Raw genomic sequence first — 22,532 nt, forward strand, 5'->3', positions numbered from 1 at the left:
CTCCTTGCTCTATTTTGTAGAATTGTCATTTGTTTCATTAAACCGTCGTTGGATAAGAATAGAATGCTGCTACAGTAATTTATGTGTGGTACAATAATTGCGTTGTATAGATAAGAAATATGAAATAGATAAGATACTTATTTATTTATTTATTTAATATCAACGGTATAAATATACCATAAACAATGATAACATGTCACAGTTAAAATCGTAGAAATATTTTAAAAAAAGAATTACAAATATATGTGGCATTTGAATGTGAAATGACATTAGAGAGTAAGTAAACAAGAGATACAAGTACATAAGTTTCTATAGTGCAAATAAGGTAGAATTAGATTTAATTAATATTGATTGAAAATATTTGATAGCATAGCCCTCTTGTACCTACCTTGCGTGCAGTTAAATAGATCTGCCACATCTGCGTATCTATTACTAACTTCATGCAACCTAGGTACAAGCGAGTGTTTGGAATACTCAGTCCTGATATTGTTGCATTTAAACAAAATTTTAGAACGAGTAGCTCTCGTGGGTATATGAAATTCAATGAGGTTAATTAAATCAGGACTGTCTATACTACCATTTACAATTTTGAACATAAATATTAAGTCGGATATAATTCTTCGATCTGAGAGTTTTAATAAATTTAGATTTTTCATCAAGTAATTATAATTTATATTTTCAATGGGAATACCGAGTTTAAAATTAATGTGTCTTAGGAATTTATGTTGAATTTTTTCGATTGAATCTGAATGTAATTTGTAGTGGGGGGACCAGATCGAGGAGTTATATTCGACTTGACTACGAACCAGGGATGTATACAAAATTTTTAATGTTGAAATATTCTTGAAACCTCTAGAATTTCGAAGAATGAAGCCTAGCATTTTCATTCCTTTATTATTAATATTATTTATATGCGATATAAAGTTTAATTTAGAGTCGAAAGTTATCCCCAGGTCATTAATTTCTTCAACAGAGGTAAGGATTGAGTTATTGAGTTTATATGAATGAATAATTGGTTGATTTATTCTGTAAAATTTAATTAATTAACCTGTTCAAATTATTTTGTAGACAGATACAATCTTCAGCGCTTTTGATTATTTTAAATATTTTTAAATCATCTGCCAAAAGTAACGTATTAATATCTTCATCTAATATATTTACAATATCATTTATGAACAGTAAAAATAATATTGGGCCTAAATGAGACCCCTGTGGTACACCACTGGTAGCTATAAATTGATTGGAAATGAACAAATTGATTTTTACAAGTAAAACTCTATTAGTTAGATAGCTAGCAAACCATTCTAAAAGTTTTCCGTCAATACCGAGCTTACGTAGTTTGATCAGGAGAATTTTATGGCATACTTTGTCAAAGGCCTTGATAAAGTCCGTATATATGGAATCGACTTGAGTTCTGTTAGCTAATGCGTTTGATATATAGTTTTCATATAACGAGAGATTTGTCAGAGTTGATCTACCTGACAAAAATCCGTGTTGATTCGGAACAATGAGATGGTTAATACATGGTGAAATTTTATCAAGCAATAGTTTTTCAAAAAGTTTAGGAATTACAGATAGCTTACATATTGGTCTATAGTTAGTAACATCACTTTTATTACCCTTTTTAAATATAGGAGTTAGATAACAACGTTTCCAAATATCAGGGAAGCACCCTGTGTCAAGGGATTGATTAAACAATAGAAAAATCGGCTCAGCCAGTGAAGTAATGCAATTTATTAGGATATTGGGATGTACATTATCAGGTCCAGCCTTTTTGTTTTTGTCTAAGGATTTGATTTTACTTATAACGTCGTTTATGTTGATGTGTATGGCAGGGATATGTATGCTCTCGTTAAGCGACGAAGGTGGTATATAATTGACTGGGATATCTTCGTCATAGACGCTTTTAAAATAATCAGCAAAATAGTTAACTTTTACATTCATGTCAGTACTACTCTTTTCTTTGAAGTGCATTGAAAGGGGTAAACCTTGTTTGTTTTTTCTAAGAGAGTTAACGTGAGTGAAAAAGTTTTGTATATTAGAAGGTATAGAGTTTTCGATTCCATTTATATAATTGAAATATGAATTTCTTGATAGTTTTTTACATTGAGTTCTATAGTTATGAAATATCTTGTAGTCGATAAGAGAGTTCGATTCTTTAAAGTTTTTGTGTGCAATTAATAAAATACATAAAATAGATGAGATAGTTAAGATATATAAGAAAGGTGAAAAAGATCAGAAAGATGAGATACATATAATATATGAGATCGATAAGTTATATAAGAGAGATAAAATGGATAAGAAAGATGAGATAGATAAGATAAATGAGAAAGATAAGATAGATAAGAAAGATGAGATAGATGAGATAGATAAGATAGATGAGAAAGATGAGAAAGATAAGATAGATAAGAAAGATGAGATAGATAAGAGAGATTAGAGAAATAAGAAAGATAAGATAGATAAGATAGATAAAAAAGATGAGATTGATTAGGAAGATAAGTAAGAAAAGATAGATAAGATATATGAGATAGATAAGATAGATTAGAAATATACGAAAGATGAGAAAGATAAGCTAGATAAGATAGATGAGATAAATAAGATAGATAAGAAAGATGAGATAGATAAGATATATGAGAAAGATAAGAAAGATGAGATACATAAGATAGATGAGATTGATAAGATAGATAAGAAAGATAAGAAAGATAAGATAGATAAGATAGATGAGATGGATAAGATAGATGAGATAGATAAGAAAGATGAGATAGATGAGATAGTTAAGAAAGATGAGATAGATTAAATAGATGAGATATATAAGATAGATAAGAAATATGAGATAGATAAGAAGTTATGCTTTACAATAATAAGACGAATTATTTGTTTGCGCCCGTACATACGCAATATTAATATAAATAAATGGTTTTCTCTGCATAAAAACTTAAGTCTTTTAAGAAAGGCATAGAAATATAAAATTGTATCTAAGAATCAATCCAATATTGTATTTGTATGCGTCTATTGAAAGTTTGAAATTTTACATGGACAAAACTATTGATTCATATTCGTATTGCGTATGTACGGGCGTTAACAAAGAATTCATCTTAATATTGTAAAGCATAACTCGCAAAAAGATATTTAAAAAATACTAAAAAAATAACACTATCTATGTAACATCTATATAACACGATGATTGGAAGGTAGGTACCATAAATTAAAATACGCGAATAAAATGTCTAAATAAACACCATCAAATGGCAACCAAACGGAACGGAAACGTACGCACACATTTACAGACAGACGAAATACAAAACACGCTCAGTCAATAGCTAGTAGTTCCTAGTGAACAGAAGACCTAGCGTAATGTTGATTATTCCAATTTTATAGCTTGTAACGTTCATGCAAACTCTGGCGGAGAAGAAAGGCACTATCCAACACGGCTACCATCTTGATAGGGTTGATCGGACGGAACGCAAACACTAATTTGCAGACAGACGAAATGCAAAGCGCTTGAGTTATATTATTAGTAGGGCTATATTATTACGTAGGGATTATTGATTGTGAACATATTTACATGTTACAATTATTTTTATAAGCAATAATTATTAGCCTGAAACACTCATCCACATTGAAAAATCTCCTGATAAAAGATACATGACGCCAACCGGACTTGAACCCGTGTCCTTTCGATTTCCGGTCGACAGCTCTGATCACTGAGCTATGGCGGCTTATCTCTTATCCGCGAAATAATTCAATATATACTAGTGATTTATTCAACAATTACTGCTTATTACATTTTTTCACCTGAAAACAACCAACTTTATTTTTTATGAGAAAGGCATTGTAAGTGCTAACTCTCTCACTAGATGGCGTTGAGAGAATTTGTCTACATTTTATTGTAGGCTAATAATTATTGCTTATAAAAATAATTGTTACCCTTTGTGCTATGCATAAAAAAATCTTGTCTTAAGCATTAGTTTACCAAAAAAATAATAATTAATATTTACATGTATTTTGTTTCTTTGAATACAACTTGAGCGCGTCTTCAAATACAAAATACAAATAATATTGTCTAACAATGATATCCAGTAACAGAAGAGACTGAGGTAGGTCCACCCTAGAAACACCCTAGGACACCCTAGAACAGTTCGGGACACCCTAGAACACCCCGGGACACCCTAGGAACACATGGCGGGACACCCCTTGAAGATAAGTATTAGCGGGGAAGCGGGATGAAGGGATCAACGAATTGACAGGGCTAGAAAACCTTTACAATTGAGTTTACAAAAAATTCAATTAATTTTTTTGTTATTTACAAATGTGTCATATTAATTAGAGCATGTTTAGGGCAGAAATTATAAAATTCCAAATATTGCCGTAGATATATGCCGTCAAAACGTTGGTATTTTCGGCTGACCGAAAAGCGTGTGAAATCTCGGTATATGCGCGACAGTACTGCAGCCCTGCCATTCGAATTATGAATTGTATTTATTATGAATTATTGCACGAGACACAAATGCACACATTTTACATAAGTTTACTTTGAAGGCTCATAACTTCGTCATTTTTGTAGAAATCGAAAATTATATTTTTAGTAGTAGTATTAAATTTTATACATTTTTACTAACAAAAATTTGTAGACACCAGCAGTAAATAATAACTCATTTGTAAAAACAAGCGGAATTTGCAACAACGTATATTACTGCTGATAGCAATTTGCACGCATTTGTAAAAAGGACTAGTTATTCGTAAGCAGATTTTATTTTCGAAATCTTGGTGTGATGTCTTGGTGATGATAAGCATGCGAGTTACCTCAAAACTGTCGGATTAATTTACAGACCATTAATTGAAAGGGTAACGCCCATGTCACCTCCCCGCTCCTTGCAACATGGTTTGTTCCGCTCAATAATAGTAAATAAGTAATAAAATTATAGTAAACAAAAATAAATCACAAAATACATACCAAATTTAAAAGTAATACTATCACAATACGGTGACCAGATAAATCATTAAAATTATAATTCATCACATCTTTAAAAAGTTATATAAAGTCATGGAAAGTGATGAAACAAAAACTTTATTAACTGAGTTAAGTAGGTTAGGTTAGGTTGGGTTAATTTATTTTTATTTTTTATCGTTATTAATGACTTTATATCACTTTTTAAAAGTGTGTTGAGTTAGCATGGAACCCACAATACACGATCAAAATATCTTTATCACTACGATTTTACGAAACTAGACTGAAAACTACACAAAACCAATTATAATTCTATTTGAAAAAGAAGATAAATTAAACGAAACATGAAACAGAAAAATAAAAATATAACGGTCTCAACTGGGAATCGAACCCAGGATTTCTGTCTTACCGGGATAACGTTTTTAACCATAACATATTTCTTCTTGATTCGCATAAAACTTCAACGAGAATCCAATTAGAAAGCAAGTGAAAATTTGCCTAAATTTCCTAACTTCAACAGATTTTTATATTTCGCACAATTGTCAATCGTCCTTTGGTTTTGTTAGAATTCATAACAGCACAGAAAGAGGCCCAAAATCTACTATACAGGTAAATCATTAAAGTTCAATAGCTAAATCACGAAAAACAATCAATTTAAAACTTTAGAAAGCTTCCGTTCGTAATTCGCCAGTTGCCAACCCCAATTTCGCTAACTATCGTTGGTATTTATGTGTCGACGCCATCTTTGGAGGGGGAGTATACTCTTCTCAGAGGAAAATGTCCAAATGATTCAGTCGCGCGAGACCCTTCGTGTAGGTCAGACGTGTTTTCGGTTCGTGTGCAGATATTCTGTTCGTAAACAGTTCGCGAATAGTGGCGAAAACCCACGTTTTCCGGGATTTTCTGCTGTTTTATGTGAAAATCGTCGCGAAAACGATATTTTGAACGTTGTTTGTGACAGTATAGCGTGTTAATCAAATTATTTGGTAGGTATTTTGTGAATTATTTTGTTTACTGAAAATTATTGTTATTATTGTCTTCGATGACATATATGAACAGAGTTAAATAATTGGTTTATAGAATTTTCAAATTTTATTGGAACAACTTTTATTCTATCATTGAAGAGGAAGATAATACTAATAAATCTAAAGGAAACATGAAGCAGAACAAGACACATAAAAAATAAAACGGTCTCAACTGGGAATCAAACCCAGGATCTCTTACACTATCTAAATTAAAAACTAATTCTTAAAAAACTTTGTAATCATTCAAAAAGATATGGGAAAAATTAGTTGCAAAATAATATTGTTAATTCTGAATTTGAAATATGAGATCGACAAAAATTACGTAATTATTAGGTTTCATAGGTCGAGTGGTTAAAGATGGTAAGACAGAAATCCTGGGTTCAATTCCCAGTTGAGACAGTTTTTTTTTATTATTTATTTTTATGTGTCTTGTTCTGTTTCATGTTTCGTTTAGATTTACTAGTATTATCTTCTTAATTGGAATTAGTTTGTTTTTAATTCAAGATATTTTGAATGAGTATTGCTTTTAAATTTGGTACGTATTTTGTGATTTGTTTTTTTATTTACATAAAAATGGTTGACTTATTTACGTAAAATGAACGAGTTAAATAATAAGTTATCGAACAAATTAGAATTTTCGTAAATATTCAGAATTGCTGTCCATCTTTTATACTTATACAAAATATTTTAAAAACATTTCATATCAGCTCAATTACAATTGGAACCATCTATAACAGTTGCCAGAAAAGCAAGATAATGCATTTTTAATATCCAATTAATCTTATCCACCAATCTTGACATCATGTCAATTAAACAACTATATTCTAAAACTATACTCAATTACATTCATAAGTACAAAACACAAGAAATAACAATAAACAAACACGTACAATAGAAACACTAGATCTCATGGTCAAAAACTTATCAAACAAATAACTACTAATACAACTTTTGGGCAAAAAAGCTTCTTATATCATCGTATTAAACTCTACAATAAAACACCACTCTCACTCAAAAACCTCAACATTATAACATTTAAATCTCAAATAAAAAGCTGGATACTTTTTATAGGGAGATATGAAATAGAAAATATACTGATATCAAACACAGACTAAAACCGAATCTATCTATCCGAACTATACAAAAAAACACTATCTTACTTATTTTAAAAGTATTTAAAAAAATATATATATACTACATGATATATGTTTATAATTAAATTCATATGTTACTTGGTTGCAATATTAATTTCTTATAATTAAATTATAATATGTAAATGAAATCCTCAGCATGGGAGATCCCAGTGAGGATATCATTATCTCTATATGTTACTAAGAAAAGAAGACAATAATAATTATTATTATAAATTTTGATTATATTTCTCAAATTCTTAGTCAGGTTTAATTAAACAAAAAACTATCCTAAAAACATATTTTCATGTATTATGTCGAAAGATTTTTGTGAAAAATTTCTTCAAGGGCGCTTTACAAAAGTTTACGAGTTTTAGGCTGTGTCTAATTTAATTATTTACAATCAGATAGAAAACATACTTAACTGACAAGTTACTTCAGATAACAAACGTATTTATTAAAAAGTTTACGACAAGCAAAGGACACGCTTACTATAGTAAAAACACTAGAAATTGATTTTATATTTGTTATTTTAACTTCCATTAGTATACTGGTATTGCATTTATTAGTGATAAAAGTATAATTGATATTTATTTTAAAAGACTGGAGAAATTAGGACTATACATAAGATAATTTTCTCCGGTACCTAAGTGAAATAAAATAATAATAAGAATAAAATAACTTTGTTTTTAATGAGTAAGATTACGAAAGGGAGGCTTATATGGTTTGGACATTTATAGCGAATGAGCGAAGAAAATAGTGTAAGGATAATATATGACGCAAATGCGAATGGTAGCAGAAGTCAGGGACTACCGACGAAGACACGGCACGATCAAGTGAATCAGATACATGAGTCTGGCCATGTCAAGTGTCAGAATAATAGAAGAGTATGTATGAATGTGAATGAGGCAAGAAGTGTGTGCCAAGACCGAGTTGTTTGGCGGTCTGTCCTCTCTGCCTACCCCTGCGGAGAAACGACGTGATGGTTAGTTAGTTAGTTGTTTTTAATACCACTTTATTGTATATATTTTCGTAGGGTCTTTATCAGGATTATTTAAAAAAACATGTAAACAATATGTTTTTATTCCTGATGAAGGATTAGGGTGGACCGAAATCGGTTGGTTTTATTTATTGAAAATATATGCAATAAAGTGATATTAAACATAAAGTTATTTTATTTGAATTATTGTAATTATGTATATCTACAAAATAGTTGCTACGTGTTTCTTACATGTGAACATTGAAATGAAATAGATGCTCCTGACACGAAATGTTTCAAAATAATTTTAAGTGATTCTGAATATTTACCGATTTATGATTATTTCTGACGGGTTTTGCGTTAGTATCATTGCATACGTTTTGAGTGTTGATTGTAACGTTGATAGCTATTAAGAGGAAGCTACAAGCCAAAAATATGTATATTCTTGGTATACCTTATATTGTAGGCAATAGGCATTAAAATCGCTAGACAAACGGAGTCTAGAAACGTTCGATTTCAAGCATAAAACTGGTTTTTATTTATTTTGTAAATAATTTTATAAGAAAGCAAAAGAGTAAATCAAGTGAAACTGTCACAGATAATCATAGCTATAAAACTGTATTTAAAAAAATTTATTTACTTTACGCGTTCATACATTTCTATTGAAAATTTTTTTTTTAGTAGGTTGCTATTATATTTTTAATTGAGTAATTTATTATTTTATTTGTATGCTACTCAAGCGAAACGATAGGAAAGTCTTCAATTTATCTAAAGCATATTTTTTGGTATTCATAATGTACACCAATTCGTTATAAAGATTAATCAAAATAGTTATTTAGCACTAAGCTTCGCTTTAATTATATTTTTTAGTTGAATTTGGTAGATAGGTGCTGTGCGTACTTTTTTTGTTTACTGCACCGAGAAAAATGAGTATATCTTTTTGTTGAATCTTTTAAATTCAATTATATGCGTGAGGATTCATTTATGCCATTATGTTTACATTCTTCTTTATTGTATTAATTTTTAAGTGTTTACTCTGATACAGAATGCTTGTATTTTTTTTAAAGAAAAGCCCACTGGGGCGTGTAATAAATAAATACTGTTAAAAATGTGACTGCATTATCATTTTCCATTAAAATATTAGTAATTCAGAATATATTTGAAGACGTGTTTACGCAATTGCCCTTGTCGGAATAAATATAATGGAGGAGATGCGAAACTATTATTATTTAGAAGAACACGTGTTTCGACACGATAGTCTGTTATGAATTTTGTCAAATCATTCTTTATAAGCCTCCAGTCCCATTTTTAACAGGATAGCGAACAATTTGACCAGATTTTTAATAAATTAACAATATTTAATATCAGTAAGTTTTGTCCGTATGATAATAGTGATAATTGTTGTTGTCTTTGATGACATATTTTATTAATATTATTTTAATTTCATTTTTGTCGTCTTTGATGACATATTTATATATATACATGAAAAACGTTACGAAAGTAATTGGTTGTACAACGAATTGTTATTTTGGTTATTTTCTCGAGAGCTTTGTGTTGAGATCGTCAGGAAAACATATTATAAAGTTGTTTCTGACAATATTACGTTATTTTTTCGAGTTGATGCTTTTGTTCCAGATTTAATTCTTTTGTGCCAGATTTAATTCAACTTTTCCGTTTATTGTAAATTTATGCTACCTTTGACACTTTTTAAGACATATTTGTAAGAATTTTTTTAAATTTTTGATTTAAAAAAAAAAAGTTTTCATTTTTGAGTTGCAATCTTCGCGAAAATTATATTGTTTTGGTAATGTTTATTATAAACTAATTACGTAAAAAATAAAACAAATGGTTTCAACTTAATTACTAGAAGAAACACCTTATGTAAGGAAATAGTGAAAGATGCATTAAAGTTCCACTTTTTCTCATTAAAAGTAGTATAAGTTGAAATCAAGTACTATGCCGAATACAGCTAAACGCACATTTTTACCGATCTTTTCAACAAATAAAGAATATGTTTTAAGAAATAAATAATTTTTTTTTAAATATATTTTTGTATGAACGAGATGAAAAGTGATGTGACAGTTTTCTTGCACACTCCCTAAAGAACCGGTTTCGTTTTTTGAATTTTGATTTCCATGAAATTTTGCGACGTTTTGATCCAAAATGCTTGTGGTAAGCTTTTTTTTCAAGTTTTTCATGTTGATAATTAAAATATGGCATTTTTTAAATATTAAAGTATAATTCGAATATAAAAATCCATAAGGTAATTTTATCTAGTTTCTAAAATGGTATTCATTTTTACGACATCTTCAAAATAAAGATATATATAGAACTTTTAAAAACCTTAGAAATTTACAGAACTTCTGTGAGAAATTATCATTATTTAAAGTTTATACAACAGATAAACAACCCCTTGGAACAAGATAAGCAATGTATATATCTTATGTATCTTTCCATGTACTATCTTAAGTCAGTTTCTATTTAACGTTTCAATTAGTAAGGTTTTCATATAAACGGTCGTTTATCAATGGAATAAAATTTTCACCACGTTTTTTAGTTAGACCGTAAGGTGGTAAATGTGCTCGCAATAAATCAACAACAAACTTGAGTAGAAATGGGACTGTTATATTGCTGACCGTCTAAAAATAAACCATACTTACCTTCAAAGTTGTAATGTTTTTAAAAACCAAAATATTTAGAAAAACTTTCCCTTTTCTTATTCTTTTTCTTTCTACTCTTCTCTATTCAAATTAAAAACATAAAGCTCATTCATTTGTGACTATTTGCTTCAGTCGTTTTCAATAGGGAAATAATTATTTCTTTACAAGGGGTCCTGAAAGGTTTGTAACCATGAATTGACTTTGGGGTTTTTTTTTCAAAGGTTTCTGGCTTTCACCATTCAAGGTTGTTCTAGGCCATCGTTTCATATTATGAAGAGAGAGAAGGCGAATTTATATATTCAATTTGTTTAAATTGGCAAATTTCAAAATTATATGGAATATTGGAGTCGAATTCAGACTTAGAAGAGATGAGATGTTGAATGGAGGAGAGGCAATTTTAGATAACGCTTGCTATTAGAGAGGATATTTGTTTAGAGAGGGACAACCAAAAAATATGTGATCTAAAGTTCCCACTTCTAGACCACAGAATGTATAATCTGAGGAGTCAAGCACGTGAAATTTAAAAAGGTGAGGAGGAATGGAACAATGTCCAATCCTCATTCGACTAAGTGGAATTTTTTGGAGAAATGGGGGGGTTGTTGAAACCAGGGTTTTGATGGGATAGTCCGTTGTATTGAAGCATAGAAGGCTCCCTTGGATTGACTAGCAATCTATGAATACTCTTTCTAAATATTGCGGGATTTACCTTTGAGGATGGAAAAATGTTAGATAAAGAATTTTATGTCAAATTATTATAAGCAATAAGCGCTCGAAATACTAATACAAATTGAAAATATCTCCCGAGTAAAAATAAATGCCGCTAACGGGAATTGAACCCGTGCTTTCTGATGTCCTGTCAGGTGCTCTGAAACCACTGAGCTATGTCGGCTTATTTCCAACCCGCCAAATGATTCAATATGTACTAGTACCTCAATCAACAATTACTGCTTATTATATTTTTTCCACCTGCAAACAACCAACTTTATTTTTGTAGGAAAGGCTTTGTTAGTGCTAAATTTCTCACTAGATGGCGTCGGGACATATTATATCTACATTTATTGGTGAAATATTTTTGACTTGTCAAATATTATTATTATTTAATGTTTATAAGAAAAAAATATAAGCAATAAATAGTCGCCCAAAATACTAATGCAACTATCTACTACTAATACAACTACCGAAATACTAATACGATTATTTATTGCTTATAATTATTTGTTATCCTTTATGCTATGCATAATAGCTTGTCTTATAAACATTAGTTTATCATTAAAAAATAAAGGAATGTGGTTTACGAGGATAACAATAGGGTTGGATGCTCCTTATATTGCCAAGAAATCTGCAATATCATTCATTACTCACGATGCCAACATGTTCAGAAATCCAGATCAGAGTTACGGTTTTACCAGAGCTTTGAATGGAGGCTGTTAGCATTAAAATGGCCGACTGAGTTTCGCTACAACCGTAGCTTGATGTAGCGAAACCCGATCGGCAAACTCTTTGCACGCGGCCGTATCAACTGTTGTTACGGCAAAAAGTCTATACTCACACGCGGCTGTATCAACAGTTGATACGGAAACTTTGACGGCCGATATTCCAGCGCTCTTTCCTCATAAATGTATTTCTTGCTCACTTGGACATTCGTAGAATTATCACGATGCTGACATCTACAAGAATTTCTCAAAAATAAAATTGTATTTCATAAAAAAAAGATCGATAATTAAGTGCGCCTCTTCGCGCCTTTTTGTCATTTAGTTTACATTTTTGTCAACGGATGGGGTTAGTACTAGTATGTCATTCACAACTTTTCATAACTAAAAATGATAAGTGCTCATGGTGTCCCACTTGTGTCTATCAACGCAGTGGCCTAAGTACACACACGCCGAGAGTGGTTTATTTATGACGCCGAGTGAATGGCGGGACCACATCCAAAAGATACGGTACGTCTTTGTATGAAATTTGATGTTTTTGTGTTTATAAACATCTAAGAGTGTTGACACACGAGGATTTGTTTTCATATTGTGGAGAATAATCTGTTCTGTCTATATATTCCAATAAATCATGCCGGAATGCTATAATTTGACATTTAATTGCGTGCATAGGTATTTGAAAATATGTACCGCGTACGGGTATAGATAAAACGGAGCAAATTAACGCGTTCAAAAGGTTGTATAAAAAATAAAAGTGGTGTTTACTAAGTTATTGTTTCATTTTAAACTAGCTGAAGTTAACACGGCGTTGCTCGGCTTTTCTCTACTTTCAATAAATATAATATCCATGTATGTACCTTTCAGAAAAAAATCTGTAAATGATAGTGAAAACCCTATCAAAAGAACTAAGCGAACAAACAGACAGACGCGGATAGTGTCTTTGTTTTATACTATTTAGTGATACCAATGTATTGTCACGATTACGAATTTACTAAAAGTTTATCAGGAAACGGTTATAATATATATTGTTTAGTTAAATATTCAACAGCAGTCTCTGACAGCCCTGAATTGTTGAAGCTACTTTGCCATACCCGCCGGCCATAGTGGCCAAGTGGAGATAAATTTGATTATAACCATAGACATATGAATATTAGTAGACCTGCCCTAAGTGATTAAAAGCGTATTATCCCCACTCCCCATACCGGTTTCATTGGAGCCGGCTGGGCTCGCGTATGGCCTCAAGTGAAATTTGAAAACGTGACGTCATCATTCTTGTGCGAACTATGGTCGAGGCATCATCGGTTCATTTTACGAAATAACACGGCAAAATGTTGACTTGTACTATGAAAACTTGTAAAAATAGATGTGAAAAAGAGAATAAACCCAATTGTCGTATTACATTCCATATATAAGCATTATTTGACTTTATTTTAAGCATATTCACATCGTATAATATGAATCAGTTGTTACTATCACATCGAGAAACGTCTGGACGCGAAACACAAAGCTGGTTGGTTGCTGGGAAGTAAATTATGAACATTTATAAAAGTGTCTTAGCTAAATACTTAAACGAAATATTCGACTCTGAAAATAGAACCGAATTTTTTTGCCGAATTTGGACTTCGCAAATTTGTTCATAACGTGGCGAGTAATTTGCGCTCACATGTAAAAATGTCTATTCATTCAAAAGCAGATTTTACTTTTAAGAACTAAATGGTGATATTATAATGCAAGATGCCTTTTTACTGTCAGATTGATTTATTGACGAATCACAGTCAGCTTCACTCCCTTCGTTCTTCAACAGTTGATTTTACCCCTCGCCATTATCTTCTCGTCTATTAATTCCTATGTCTGTGATTGTAACAATAAACTCACTACTATTTGCGCTATTATAATATTTTGCTAGATTATATCTGTTGGCAAGTCACCTTTTCTGTATATTTTATCCTGTTTAAATGAAGTGTTTTCTATTATTGTAGCATTCTATGCCTTAAGAAAATTTCAGCTGTATCAAATTCAATGTCGTTTTGTATACATATTGTTGTGTTCTTAAATGTAATACTAATATTCGCCTATGTACCACTGTGTACTTATAATCTCATGTATCACATTATTGTAAAAGCCTTTTATGGCGTTTAGTAAATAAATAAAAGAGCAAAAATTCTAGTCGTTTCAGGGTTAGGGAGTTTAATATCGGCCTTGCCCAGCGAACTGTATCGCGCGGCTCTGGCGAACGATTTCTTTAAAAAATACCTTTTAGCGCTCCACGCTTATTGTTGGCTCGTGAATTGCACTATATATACATGTACAGGTAAATCATTTTAAAGATACTCTTCCTCGGGTAGTGGTGTACTGAAGAGATTAAAAATAATTTCATTTAATATTTAAGGCGATGCCATACGTAGCAATGCAAATTCATGTTTTTTTGGTTTGAAAATTTGACTCGTGAATTGCACTATATATACATGTACAGGTAAATCATTTTAAAGATACTCTTCCTCGGGTAGTGGTGTACTGAAGAGATTAAAAATAATTTCATTTAATATTTAAGGCGATGCCATACGTAGCAATGCAAATTCATGTTTTTTTGGTTTGAAAATTTGATCACTTAGAAATGTTTTAGATATTTTAATTAAATACTACGAGTAGAACACATCTTGGCCTACTAAATGATCCAGTATTTTTTAGATAAGTCTTTTAATAAGACTAGAAAAAATAATCTATCAGGCCTATAAAAACTGCTTTAAAGTTCAAAATCTCACGAACCCATTTTTGGTTACGGTTTTATTGTATAATGTGGCAAATAAAGTTCTTTATAAATTGATTAAAAAAATTAAATATTTGTGCCTGAACGTCCGCAAAATGAAATAAAAGCCTCTTTTTGGCGATGTTTTTTTCTTGTATTTATCAAAAAAGACGGATGGTGTTGAACGGGAATTTGAACCTTATCGCCATCTACATAAGGAGTGTTATTGTTAGCGGCTTGATTCAAAATGTCATACCACGTATGGCATCGCCTTAATTTGTTTTGGTTAGAAAGCTGAAGAAGCAAACACAAAAAGTAATAATTATCGGATTAAGGCTCCGTAGTAAGTGTTCAAAAAGAAGAAGAAGATGGTTTGAAAGGGAGATATGTAAATACGAATGTTAGAGGGAGTGCGCTAATATTTAAAAAAAAATACCCATAAATCATAATCTGTTGAAATGATCTATATCAAATGAAACGTCATGCGCATGTATTCTATAGACTATAGATGTTAAATACATACATATCCGACAACAGCGACAACAGATAAATACGGTCTACATAAAATGACGTCTGTATAAAATAAGATCTACATAGAAGGCGGACTGCAGCAGGGTAACGTCTGCCCGGGCACACTAGTCTAACGATACAAATAAAAATGTAATGCTTCGTTTGTTCAAAATCGATTGAATTTAATTTTTTACATAAAGTTGTATCCGAATACGCGTGTGTTTTTATATTATATAGACAGCGCCATTTGTTGAACATAAAAGCTACACGCGCTGTTGTTTTTTCTATCTGTACAGACAGACTTAGCCACAGCAACGCGTAGTTAAGCTAGTATTTAATAAAATAGGATTCGTTTAAAATAGAGCAAAAGTCTCTCAGCAAAGGCTTATGTTGCATTTAAAGACACACTGTGATTTTTTCCTACTTACTACTTACTACTTATTATTATTTAAATAACAGAAGAAAATATGTTTTTAGTAACTTTCGGAGCTTACTTTGTCATTTTTTTATCGAGGGATTTAATATAATTCCAGTTTCGGCTTTACAAGTGTATGGATATTATTTAAAAAAATAACAAATATTTTTTTAGGAACTTAAAAGTTAAAGTTTTAAAGAGAAATATGTTATATTGGTAGAAATTCGGAATGCAGGGGCTTAAATCGCGATCCTAAATTTGAACGGAATTGATAAACGATGCATATCTTTGGACATTTGCAGAACAAGAAGGACCGGGGGCAGGTGTTCCATACTATTACCAAAAACTTTTGGAAACGTTTGATACTATTGGTGTAAAATACATTCAAACATGTCCTCTTTAAAACAATTTGCTTGTAAGAGGAATAATAATAGCACTAAAAATTTCAAATTAAAAAATATTGATATTAGACATTCAGATGATTTAAAAAAATGTACAAGTAAAATAAAGTATACCATCACTACAATAAAATACGTAAAAATAATGTATGACACACTGCATATAATGACTCAATAACCCAGTGACCTGTCAAAGTTAAATTATAACTATTTCAATATGTTGCAAAACAACATTAGAAGTATCAGAAAAAAATCGACGAATCGCAAATTGTAATAAATTATTTAAAAGTTTATCTTAATGTAATAATACTTGAATGTTGGATTAACCATAAATATATGAATTTGGAAATTGCCGCTAATTGTACACATTAAAAAATCAACGGGTAAAAAAAAGTTTTTTTTCGTTTGACTGAGGATTGAACATTCCTTTTCAAGGACTGATGTTAACTACGCTTACTACTGCGCCAAGCCCCGATTGGGTAGGACCGACATATATTTTTTTCACAAATCAACTTATGTTATCCAATTTTACAGATAATGTGATTATTTAAAAAACGAAATAAAAGCTGAAATCGAGGAAATTATAAATACTTACATATTGTCAAGGATTATCAAACAAAAATGTTTTGCAAATTTCTTAAATGTTTATCTTTTGTCATTTTATCATTAAACATCATTATTTTTCTCCCTAATTAATTAAAGCATTTTTTCAACATTTCTAAGAAATTTTAGCCCCTAGTAACTTTCCCTCTCATTTTTTAATTATGCGTGTAACTCATCAACATATATGTGCAACATATTAAAAAAAATAAAGAGGCTAAACGCAAATTCTGACATTCATGCCTACATAAAATTAAGAAATCAAGAATGTACCCCAAAAGTTAAAAATACTTTTTTTTTAATATACAGGTTATGAATTGTAATAACAATCTGATGAAACGTTAATTTCTTTGAGATCTGTGCTGAAGATGTAAACATGTGTGCGGACAATTTGTAAAAAATGTGAGCCGCGCACGCGCACACATAGAGGGAACATTGGTCCCTAGTTTTAATTTGATAATTTTTATTTTATTTATTAATTTTCGGGAAATCGACAGTTTACATTTAATCAGTTTGTACATAAGTATTATATAGCCAAAATAAAACCAATTATGGATTTCCTCCTTGTGACTTTACCTCTACTGAGACAGCATAATATGGAATAAGTAAATTAAAGTTGTAAGAAAGGAATATGAATTAAAAAAATTTATACAAAACAAAAGATTATATAAAACGAAAAATTTACAAAACTATACATTTATAGCCATGGAGAGAGGTTGTAGATATAAATCAAATCATAATAGAGATATAAACAATATTCACAAACCATCAGAGAAATATTCTTTTATGGACCTCTTGTATTTGGTAAGTTCGCAACTGAAAATATCAACCTTGGATAATACGCTATTGTAATTATTGCATAGTCTGTTCAGGCGAGAATTCTGCTTAGAGTTCGTTTTGCATTGATCAACCCTGAACAGGACACAAGAGCGTGTTTTTATTTTTTTTTATTTTTATTTTTTTTATTTTAGCGACTATATAAAATAATTGTTACATACAAAATATAATGGTGAAATTAAGTATAAAATATTGTATTTCTTAGTCCTCCTCACTAGGGGGTCCTGTGCCGAGGCGGACTAAAGTTATTTAAATATGGTTTATTTGTCTTCTATGTCGTTTTTAGTATCTTCTATGTCGTTTTTAGTGTCTTCTATATCGTTTTTAGTGTTTTCATTAGGGTTTTTTCATTGACCTCTTTCAGCCATATTTTTATTAATGATTTGTATTCATTAGGATTTTTTATTAGTTTTATGTCTTGGGGAAGGATGTTATGGAGTTTTGTTGCAAAGTATGTATAGTTTCTTTGTCCGAATGTGGTTTTATAACTTGGAATATTTTTTATATCATTTTTGTTCGATCTAGTGTTATGCATACACAGTCTAGTAGAGGATTTGTTATTTTTGAAGAGCTTCAATAATATATTTTCGGCATATATTTGCTGTACATTTGGTACGTCAAAGGAATTGAATATTTCAATTGAAGGCGTTCTAATTGGTACTTTCAATATGGTCTTTATGATTCCTTTTTGAATCGTATTCAGGTTGTGTAGGTACGTATGTGTAGCAGATCCCCATCCTATGATTCCATATTCAATTCGAGAATGACATAATGCGTAGTAGACCTTTTTCATATCCTTTTTATTTAACACGTTTCTTAGATTTTTAAAGAAATATATAAGGCTTGTGAGTTTTTCCGTAATACCTTTGATGTGTAGGTCCCATCTAAGATTTTCGTCGATTATTACTCCGAGATATTTTATGTTTTGTGTTTTTTCGATGACGGGGCAGTAACATTGTATATTATTTCCATGGCATTCGTGTAGTTTTAGTTCTAGTGATTTTATTGGTTGGCTCCTTGCGTTTATTGAAAATGTTATATATTTTGTTTTGCTTATATTAAGGGTAAGCGAGTTGATTTTAAGCCAATTTTGAAGTGCACTAAGCCCCTTTTCAGCCTCATTAAATGTATCCGTCCAATTTTCTTCTTGAAATAATAAAACAGTATCATCAGCAAAACTGATTATGTTTCCTTTAATGGTAAGGTTAGTTAAATCGTTGATATAGATAATGAATAGGATCGGTCCCAGTACACTTCCTTGAGGGACGCCATAGTTTAAAGATAGTAGTTTGCTCTTTTGTTTGCCAATTTGTACTTGTTGTTCTCGCCCTGTTATATATGACTCTAATAAGTTCATTGTTGTTTCGGCCATTCCTATTTTTTTTAGCTTAGTTAGTAATATTTTATGGTCTATTGTGTCAAAAGCTTTTTGAAGATCTATGAATAAAGCCAAACACTTTTTCCCTTCATCTATGTTTTTTATGGCTATGCTTGTTAGATTTTCTATGGCATCATTGGTGCTTAGATTTTCCCTAAAGCCATATTGGGATGGTGATAATAATTTGTTTTGTTCAAGAAAATGAATAATTTGCTTCTTCATTACAGTTTCCAGGATTTTTGAAAAGGAGCTTAAGAGACTTATGGGTCGGTAGTTATATATATCCTTTTTGTTACCACTTTTATGTATAGGTATAACTGTTGCTTTTTTAAGGCATGAGGGGAATACATTTGTAGATATAGACAGATTGACCAAGTATGTCAAAGGGAAGGTCAGTTCATTTTGGAGTTGTTTTATTGTTTTATTTGAGATTATATCATTTCCCGATGATTTATTAACATTGAGGGATACAATTGCGTTTCTGATTTCAGTATTGGTTACATTAGTTAACTTTAATTTATCTATCTGGTTCATACTTTCCTTTTCTTCTGGTAAAATGCTAGTTTTTGGATGTCTGATTTGCTTTGCCAATTTTGACCCTATATTTGTAAAAAATTCGTTTACGTATTCGAGAATTTTGTCCGGATGCTTTTCGAAAGAGATTTGGGTATTTTCAATTGTTAGTTCATCTATGCTTTTGTTATGGGATGATTTTGCACTTGTAATTTCATTAATGATCTTCCATAATTTGCGTGGGTCATTGTTACATTCGTCTATTTTTTTCTTATAATAATTTTCTTTGACATTGCGTACAACATTTTTGCAAATATTTCTGTATCTTTTATAATATCGTTGTATAAAAATATCACAAGGATTTAAACTAACTTTCCTGTGTAGTTCATCTCTTTTTCTAATGCAATTTATAACGCTTTGGGTTATCCATGGTTTAAGATGTTGATTTTTATGTGATATCTTTTTTTCTATTGATTTGGTATTTGACATGATGGTATGAGTTATATATTCAATGAATTTACTCCAGGCACTATTTGTATCAAGGTTCTCCAGTAGGTTTATCCAGTTTGTATTTAGTAATTGTTGTTTTACTTCATTCCATATGGTTTCTGTCTTCTGCACGATAATTGGGTAGGGCGGCGATCTTTGTATTTTCTTTTTTGTAATAGATAAAATTGTTGTATAGTGGTCGGTTATAGTAGAGGTGAATATGATAGAGTTGGTTGGTTTAACAGTCTTACTGAATATGTAGTCGATGCAAGATTTGCTGTCATTTGTAACACGCGTAGGTTTATTTATCAAACTTTCAAGTCCGTGGGCGGCCAGATAATCAGTTCTATTTGGATGACCGTTTTATAGTATGTCAATATTTATATCTCCGATGAGAAAGACATTTTTTTTGTTTTTTAGAAGATTGAGTTCATTAGAAAGCGTTTCAAGAAACTGATTAATATTAGTTGTAGCTGGTGATCGATACAGAGCTAATATAGTGGTTTCATCACCCACTTTGATTTTCAAACAGTTTGCATTTGGGAATTTTATTTCATTGACTTCAGTTTTAGTGTCATATTTAATGTACACTATCACACCATCATTTTTTGTGTAATTCAAATTGGTTGCATATCAGGTGTAATTATTAATATGTAAGGGTGAATATTTATCCTTTATCCAGCACTCAGTGAGGATAATTATATCAAGATTAATTTTTAGATTCTTAATTAGTATTTGAAGTTCATCGAAGTTTTTGTTGATACTTCGTATATTTTTATTTAATATATTAAAATTGTTTTTAAGAGTTAGCAGTTCATCTGGTTTGTTTGTAGTTATTGTTTCCTTATCCATGTTCTCAGTAGGTATTTCAGTTTGGTGTGTTCAAGTAAGTGATTTGTTATATTGATTTATCGAGGTCGTCCAGATGATTTACGTACAAAATTTTTTGATCATGACCTTTACGAACCATTATTTTCCCATTTTTGATCCAAACAAATTCATAATTTTTTTCTTTGGCTAGTTGCTTTGCTTTCCAAAGCAACTCTTTTTTGTAGGGACTTATTACTTCACCTATGTACACTTTTTCGTTTGTCAAATCCTTTAGTAAATTAAGGTCCATTTCTCTTTTTTTAGATAGAAGGATTTCTTTTAGTTTAATTTCTGTAAATTTTACTAGGATTTTTGGCGGAGCATTAAGTCTTCGGTCTGTAGTTCTGGTCACATTGTTTATATCAGCGTGTTTGATTTGAACTCCAGCTGCAGATGCGACTTTTTTTATAATTTCCTCCAGTTGTTCACTATTTTTTTGTGGAATTCCTGCAATTTCTAGGTAGTGCAGATTTGATGTATATTCAATTTCATCTAGTCTTAGTTCCATTTTTTTTATTGTAGCGTTTTTTCCCACTTGCTCTTTTTTTATATTTTCAAGTTCGTTTTGGATTGATTTATTTTGGTTATTATTTGTATCCAATTTTTTAATAATTTCGTCATATTGAGCACTTATGTACTCAATACTTTTTATAGATTCCGTATTCTGACATTCAATTTTTTGAATTATATCCTTTTTTAAAGAATCAAACTTTTTGTCGATATAATCAAAAATTTTATCCATAGTTTGTTTGTCCTCTTTATCAAGGTTTGATTTATTGCTACGTGTTTGGGTATTAGACATTTTGTTCACAGTTTACAAGAAAGTTGGGTTCAAAAATGCCCCCACTTCAATTCAAATTCAAAATATTGTCTCTGGTTTCAGTGACAGCCAGAACAATATTTCATTAGGTTTATGTCTATGGCTTTAAATGTCACTTGTCACGCAAATAAGATTTTGTTTTTAGAATCACTGTTATAGTAGATGTGTTCACACTTTGATTATTTAATAATCGGAAAACGATCCACTTTTTGAATGTGATACAATTAGGACGGGTTGTTTCGGAGAATTTGAACAATTCGTCGAATTTCAACGTTCATTTACGGGTTCTGTGAAAGTCCTATTCAAATTCTGTTACTATATCATTATAGGCTAGTTGCTTGACAGAACTGAAATAATAACAGAACTTAAAAAAATCTTTCACAGAACTTGAAAATTAACTTTGAAATTTGATGAATTGTTCAAGTTCTCCGAAACAACCCGTCCTTAGTTTTTGTATGAAAATCACAATGTAGATAACGATTTTTAAAACTTTTTGTAGGACGAAAAATTTGCTTGCTTAATTGAAAACTTCATAGAAGTACCTGTTGAACGCGCAGGTACATTGAATGGAATCTTGTTTAGCAACTCTGGGCATTGAATATTATTGTTAACTACTTTATACAGGAATAGTGCATCCTTATGATGCCTCCGTAGACTCAGTGAATCAATTTTAAAGTATGAAGCTTCCTCTATAATATTGTAATTTAACCGTTCTTACTGTAATGTCGTGTAATTTTACTGCGAACCGTTGAAAATTTAATCTTTCTAGAAACGAAAAATAATT

The 22,532-nt window shown here is 30.7% G+C and overlaps 1 protein-coding gene across 1 annotated transcript in view; it reads left to right on the forward strand.

Moving 5' to 3' along the window:
* The first annotated feature begins 5,785 nt into the window (after positions 1–5,785).
* Positions 5,786–22,532, forward strand: part of LOC149409568 (uncharacterized) — a 334,816-nt gene continuing 318,069 nt past the window's right edge. The window contains exon 1 of the mRNA XM_089649446.1: positions 5,786–5,934. The gene's annotated coding sequence lies outside the window, so the exon portion shown is untranslated. The remainder of the gene's footprint in view (positions 5,935–22,532) is intronic.

Source organism: Hesperophylax consimilis, chromosome 30 (assembly GCF_061612785.1).
Source record: "Hesperophylax consimilis isolate HC1 chromosome 30, BYU_Hcon_1.0, whole genome shotgun sequence".
NCBI lineage: Eukaryota > Metazoa > Arthropoda > Insecta > Trichoptera > Limnephilidae > Hesperophylax > Hesperophylax consimilis.